Source organism: Euphorbia lathyris, chromosome 9, assembly GCF_963576675.1.
Source record: "Euphorbia lathyris chromosome 9, ddEupLath1.1, whole genome shotgun sequence".
Classification (NCBI taxonomy): Eukaryota; Viridiplantae; Streptophyta; class Magnoliopsida; order Malpighiales; family Euphorbiaceae; genus Euphorbia; species Euphorbia lathyris.
In genome coordinates this window covers 49,567,074-49,573,360 of record NC_088918.1, presented here as the reverse complement: position 1 = coordinate 49,573,360, position 6,287 = coordinate 49,567,074, and the positions used below count along the sequence as shown (strand labels likewise).

Below are 6,287 nucleotides of genomic sequence, written 5' to 3'. Positions count from 1 at the left end.
AAGGCGGGTGAAGAACCGATCACTGATAACACCCTTCCTCTTGGTCCCACATCTTCCGTGGAGAAGGAGGTACCTTTGGCTGGTGTATCCGAGGCTTTGGAGAAGGAGGTTTCCCAGGCAAGTGCCGTAAGCAAAGATAGTGTAAAGGAGGATGCTCCCATTATTACTTAGTTGTTTACTTTTTGTAAAAAATCCTTTAAGTACAATTTGTTTAATCCTTTATGGCAGCTATTTATTTTACTATTACGTTTGCGTAAGTAAATATATAGGCATGTAGGATTTATTTTGGAGTAGGTGACCAGCCATACTCCATTGCATGGACCTTTGTGAAGGTTAGAAGCTGTTTTATTCCATTGAAGGAAGTAAAGCTGCCTAGGGGATCAATTTGCTACCTGTCTTTGAGGTGAAGTGATCCGCCCGTAGGACTTGTGAATCCTTTTTTGGGAAGGATATGTAAGAGAGAGTAAAGACCTTGCGTCCAAGGATCGTTTTATCTCTATCGGAGATTGGGATCCTCTCAGAGATGGATCCGCCCATAAGATAGATTCTCTTATGTCTAAGGAGAAAAAGTAGCTATGAGATAGCAATACTTTGTTAATGCGGAGAGCGTTGGATGCCCCCCTTCTTTTTAAGACTGGAATATTGATATTGCTGCAATAAACTTTAAAAAGAACACAGATAATAGAACAAATGATGTTTATTAATGGGAGAAATGCTTTATTACAGCAAGCAGGTCTTATAGGTGAGCCTCGTTAAAACCTTTAGTAAGAAAAACCACATGGGAAAAAGCTTACTAAAGGAAAAAGAGTACTCAAGACCGTGTGTACACCTCATTTTCTGACAAAATATTTGCGGAGATTTTGGAGGTTCCATGTGCGCGGCAATGTGTTGCCCTCCATGTCCTGAATTTTAAATGTGGCTGATCCAATCTTGTCCACTATCTGATACGGACCAGTCCAGTTGAGCCCTAACTTGCCCTTGCCTTCTCGAGACTGGATTTTGTCGGCCTTTCGGAGCACAAGATCACCTACATTCAGATCCACAAGCTTGGCATTTTTATCATGGTAAGCGGCGATCCGTTGTTTATACGCCGCCATGCGTACATAGGCTTGGTCTCTTCGATCTCCTACCTGATCCAGACTTTCCCTTAGCCTTTTGCCGTTGTCCTCCTCACAATAAAAGGCCACTCTATCGCTTGGGACCTGTATTTCGACTGGGATCACAACCTCTACACCATGAGAGAGGGCGAATGGTGTTTCTCCTGTGGCCGTCCTAGGAGTGGTGCGATAAGCCCATAAAACGCTCGTCAGCTGATCCGCCCACTTCTTATCATGCTCTCCCAATCTCATCTTTATCCCTTTTACGATCGTCCGGTTCGTGACTTCGGTCATTCCGTTGGACTGGGGATAATAAACGGAGGCAAATATGTTCAGAATGCCCAACTCTTCACAGAAAGTTTTGAACTCGCTACAGTTGAACTATGTTCCATTATCAGTGATGATGGTATGCGGAACACCGTATCTTCCCACGATGTTGTCTTTGACGAATTCCACCATTCATTCTGCAGTGATGGAGGAGACGGCTTCGGCTTCTACCCACTTGGTGAAATGATCTTCTGCCACTACCACGTACTTCCTCTGTCGGCGAGTTGGAGGGAATGGCCCGACGATGTCTATTCCCCAGAGGGTGAATGGTCGTCCTTCTATGATGGGCCTTTGGAGATGTTTGGCAGTATGTGATTCATTCGCATGAATCTGGCAATTATGACAAGATTCTACCAATTTTTATGCATCCAGTTCGGCCGTGGGCCAGTAGAAACCTGCTAACCTGGATTTCTTCAAAATGGTGGCGGATGCTTCATGGGCCCCACATGACCCCTCATGTATCTCCTTGAGGACTTGTTGTCCCTCTTCCGGCAGAATACACTTTAACCAAGGGTGGCTAAAAGATTTTCTATAAAGGCCATCGTTGATCATGGAGAAATAAGCCGCTCTTCTAAATATCCACCGTGCCTCTTCCTTATCCTTAGGTAAAGTTCCACATAGCAGATATTGGCGAATGGCCGATCTCCAGTCATCTTCTACTGTTGTGAGTAGGGATACTTCCTCTGAGGCGAAGGCTGGAGCTATTTTAACTTCGAAGGGACATTGTGGATCTGTCCAGTTCTCCTCACTGGAGGCCGTTTTGGCTAAATGATCCGCCTCAGTGTTGGACCCCCGGGGTACATGAATCAGTTCCCATTTGGTTTCTTTTGCCTCAAGGTGATCTAGCAATTTTTTGACTTCTGCTACGTATTTGGCCAAAACATCATCTTTCACCTCGTAATTCTTGATTACTTGATTGAACATTAGTTTGGAGTCACTATAAATCACAATCCGCTCGGGAGTGATTTCTTTGAGTAGGCGTAATCCCAATATCAGAGCTTCATATTCAGCAGCATTATTAGTTGCATGAAAATTCAATTTTGCTGCGTACCGTAACTTTATGTATTGGGGACCCTTGATCACAATGCCTATGCCCGCTCCATTCGCCGAGGAGGCGCCGTCGGTGTACATTGTCCACTCTTCCATTGGAGGCTTGGGATGATCTATCCCTTCCTCAGTGAATTCATTCACAAAGTCTGCCAAGACCTGACTTTTCAAAGCTGACCTGCTTTCATATCTCACATCGAATTCACCAAGGCGGATTGCCCATTCCATCAACCTTCCAGAAGTGTCCGGCTTCTGCAACACCTTTCTCATCGGTATATTCGTTCGAACCACCATAGTATGAGCCTGAAAATATGGCCTAAGGCGGATTGCTATGGTGACAACAGCCAGCGCCATTTTATCAAGCTTAGAATATCTGGTTTCGGCATCTTTCAGAACCTTGCTCACATAATAAATCAGAAACTGCTGGCCGTCTTCCTCGCGTATCATGACCGTACACACGGCTTTATCCGTAACCGATACGTACATGTAGAGGTCCTCTCCTTTCATCGGCCGACTCATCATGGGCGGCTCCGTGAGAAACCGTTTGATCCCTTCAAAAGCCTTTTTACAATCCTCGTCCCATTCGAACGCCTTTTGCTTCTTGATAACCTCGTAAAAGGGCTGACATCTGCGCGCTGAACAGAAGATAAACCCGCCCAGGGCTATGATCCGCCCGTTAAGGCGTTGCACTTCTCTGATGTTCCGTGGTGCCAGCATTTCTAGGACAACCTTAACCTTGTCAGGATTTGGGCTAACTCCTTTTTCGCTGATCATGAACCCTAAGAATTTTCCATACGTTGCACCAAAAGTACACTTCTCTGGGTTCAGCTTAATATTGTGGCGTCGGAGTACGTCCAGTACCTCTTTTACATCGTTCGCATGCCTTTCTATGGTTGTGCTTTTAATGATCATGTCATCCACATAGACTGAGTAGTTATCACCTTTGCTTTCTGCGAATATTTTGTTCATCATTCGCTGATAAGTGGCTCCTGCGTTCTTAAGCCCAAAGGTCATGACTTTGAAGCAATAAGTGGCTTGGTGAGTCACGAACGAGGTTTTGATTCTATCTGAAGGCTCCATGGGAATTTGATGATAACTCGACTTCACATCTGTTTGGATGACTGACGTCTACGTGTTTAAAAGAATAGTCTGGCCAATGTTAAGCAACAAGCTGTGTAGATTGTTTAAGTTAAGAACAAGAATTGCTCATATGCTGAGAATTGGGTATAATTAAATACTGCTGCATAAAGACAGAATTCTGACACTTAAAAAGCCATTCACTCCCATACCTTAGCCTAAGCCTAACATTACAACTATGTTCAAGACCTTTTGACTCTGTTTGGAAAATTGTTGATCCATTGACATGGGACCAAAAAGCAAACTCACACCCTAAGGGTGTATTTGCTGAGCTGAGGAGTGAAGTTGCATTCTTTCCCCTATGGAAAAATGTTTCCGTATTCTTTCATTCCTAACTCTTTGTCCTTTAGATTAACTTGCTTTCTATCTATTGTTTACTTGAGGACAAGCAAAGATTCAATTTGGGGGTGTTTGTTAGGCATGAAATTGACTACATTTAAAGGTGTTAATTATAATGAATTAAGGGTGTTTGTAGTGTTTTATTACATGAAAGAAGGCCTTATAGGTGTTTTTATGCAGATAAGAAAAGATTTAGCCGAATAGACTGGAAGCAGCTTGTTCGCACTACCAAGAGGAGATTATGCCATTCTTTGATCCAGCGGTCAAACGCTAGAACCCCTGATGATGGACATCGACTAGACGGGAGGCAGGTACGATAGTAGCTACTGGCAGAGAGGTGGAGAAGTGCAGGCGGAAAGTAACAAGATGACAAGAAAGCTCGACCCATGAGTGTTCAAGGGTCAAAATGATCTTCAACCACTTTTAGCAATTTTTAGATTTCTGAACTTTTGACTTTGTTTTGTAATATATTTTGTGCGGATACTTTTCTAGTATGGTTTTTAGACTCTGACCTTTCCTTTAAATAGAGGTAGTAAGGAAGGAAAGGTATCGGATTTTGGAAGAAACAACAAGATAGACTTTTTGGAAGGAGAGAGAGAGAGAGCTCGATAGATGGAGTTTCAGAGCTTTGAATTATCTGATTGCTCACTCGCCTGTATGAGTGAGTAATCCTTTTGAATGGGCTCGGCCAGTAGGGGCCGGTAATGTAAGTTCTCTATCCTAGTAATGAATGAAGGATGTTTATGCATGAAGTGCTTGTTGAGGTTATATATTTGATTGCGTATGCATGTATGCTTGTGTTAGATGAATGATAGGACACTGCTTTCATCTTCACTGAACTCTCTATTAAGCATCCAACCCCGAAGCAGAAATGTTAGGTGGTTTTATCAAGGGTTTTCTCTTTTGAAATGTTGCTTCAGTCTTAATGCAAGAAAGAACAAGCCTTTAGGACGCTATTGGTTTTAGTAAGTCTTAGAATCTTAAGAACACACGAGAGTTGACTTAAGTGAGAGATAAAGCAGAAACCTTGGCTTCAGTTGCATTGTTCATGATTCATTAGGGTAGAGCTTACGACAACCTGTTCCGCTGTGCACAGCCTGTTCACTTTGTTATCATCTTCAACTAATCATTTTTAACACGTAAAGTAATCTGTTTCATCTCCAGTTTTCACGACTACCAACATCTGTCAATATAAAAGAATCACGCACTACGAGCACCCTGTTCACAAAGTATTTCTCATAAACTTTGGTCATCAATCCATGTGGATACGATACTTGACTTATCACTTTATTACTTGTATCTAGTGCACTTGCTAGAGTCCACAAAGGAGACAACAAGTTTTTGGCGCCGTTGCCGGGGATTGAAAGCAACAAATGTTATACGAAATTTTCTGTGAAACAAGGTTTTTTTAATTTGTTTGCTAAATAGTGCAGCCAGAAGGAGTCTTTATCGGTCTCGAGTTAGAGAGAACGTGTAGATGAAACAGAGCGGGAGCTCGACGTGCGAGACAAAGAGAACGACAAAGAGAGAGAAGAATGGCTGGAAGGGTACCACCCGAACAACCAGTCCAACCAAATCAAGAAGAAGAAGGAGAGAATAACAATCCTCCTGTCATGAGGATCAGGGACTATTCGAGGCCAACTACTGAAGGGCACTCGTCGTGCATCGTGTTGCCCAACGAAGGGAACAACATGTTTGAGGTGAAAGCATCGATGATACAAATGTTGCAGGCAATAATACAGTTCAATGGATACCAGTCAGAAGACCCAAATGGGCATATCCTGGAGTTTATCACACTATGCAACACTTTCAGATCAAACCGAGGCGTTTCCGACGATGTGATCAGGCTAAAGCTGTTCCCTTTTTCTATGAAAGACAAAGCAAAGAACTGGTTGAAAAATCTGCAACCAGGGATGATCACCACTTGGGAAGAAATGGCCAGCGCATTTCTGATGAAATACTTTCCACCGAGACAGGCCATTAAACTGAGAAACGAGGTATCCCATTTCGTGCAAGAAGAGGATGAATCTTTAGCCGAGGCATGGGAGAGGTACAATGAGTTATTAAGAAGGGTACCCAATCATGGCATCCCCATGTGGATGCAGATGCAGAACTTTTACAATGGAGTCACCAACATTTATAAGATCCAAATCGAATCCATTGCAAATGGGAACCCTGAAGACCTTGAACCCCAAGCCTTATATGACCTAATTGAGAGAGTAGTAAGCACGAGCTATAACTGGCACTCTGCCAGAAGTGAAGGAAAGAGAATGGTGAATGAAGATGTGGTGTCAAAATTGACAAGCCAGGTGGAACAACTTGCCAGGCAGCTCGGCAAGA

General features: G+C 43.2%; 1 non-coding gene across 1 annotated transcript; it reads right to left on the bottom strand.

Moving 5' to 3' along the window:
* Positions 1-5,929: 5,929 nt before the first annotated feature.
* LOC136207751 (small nucleolar RNA R71) lies at positions 5,930-6,036 on the bottom strand. Its single transcript, XR_010676877.1, has one exon. It is a non-coding gene; the product is annotated as a small nucleolar RNA R71 (small nucleolar RNA).
* Positions 6,037-6,287: the final 251 nt, after the last annotated feature.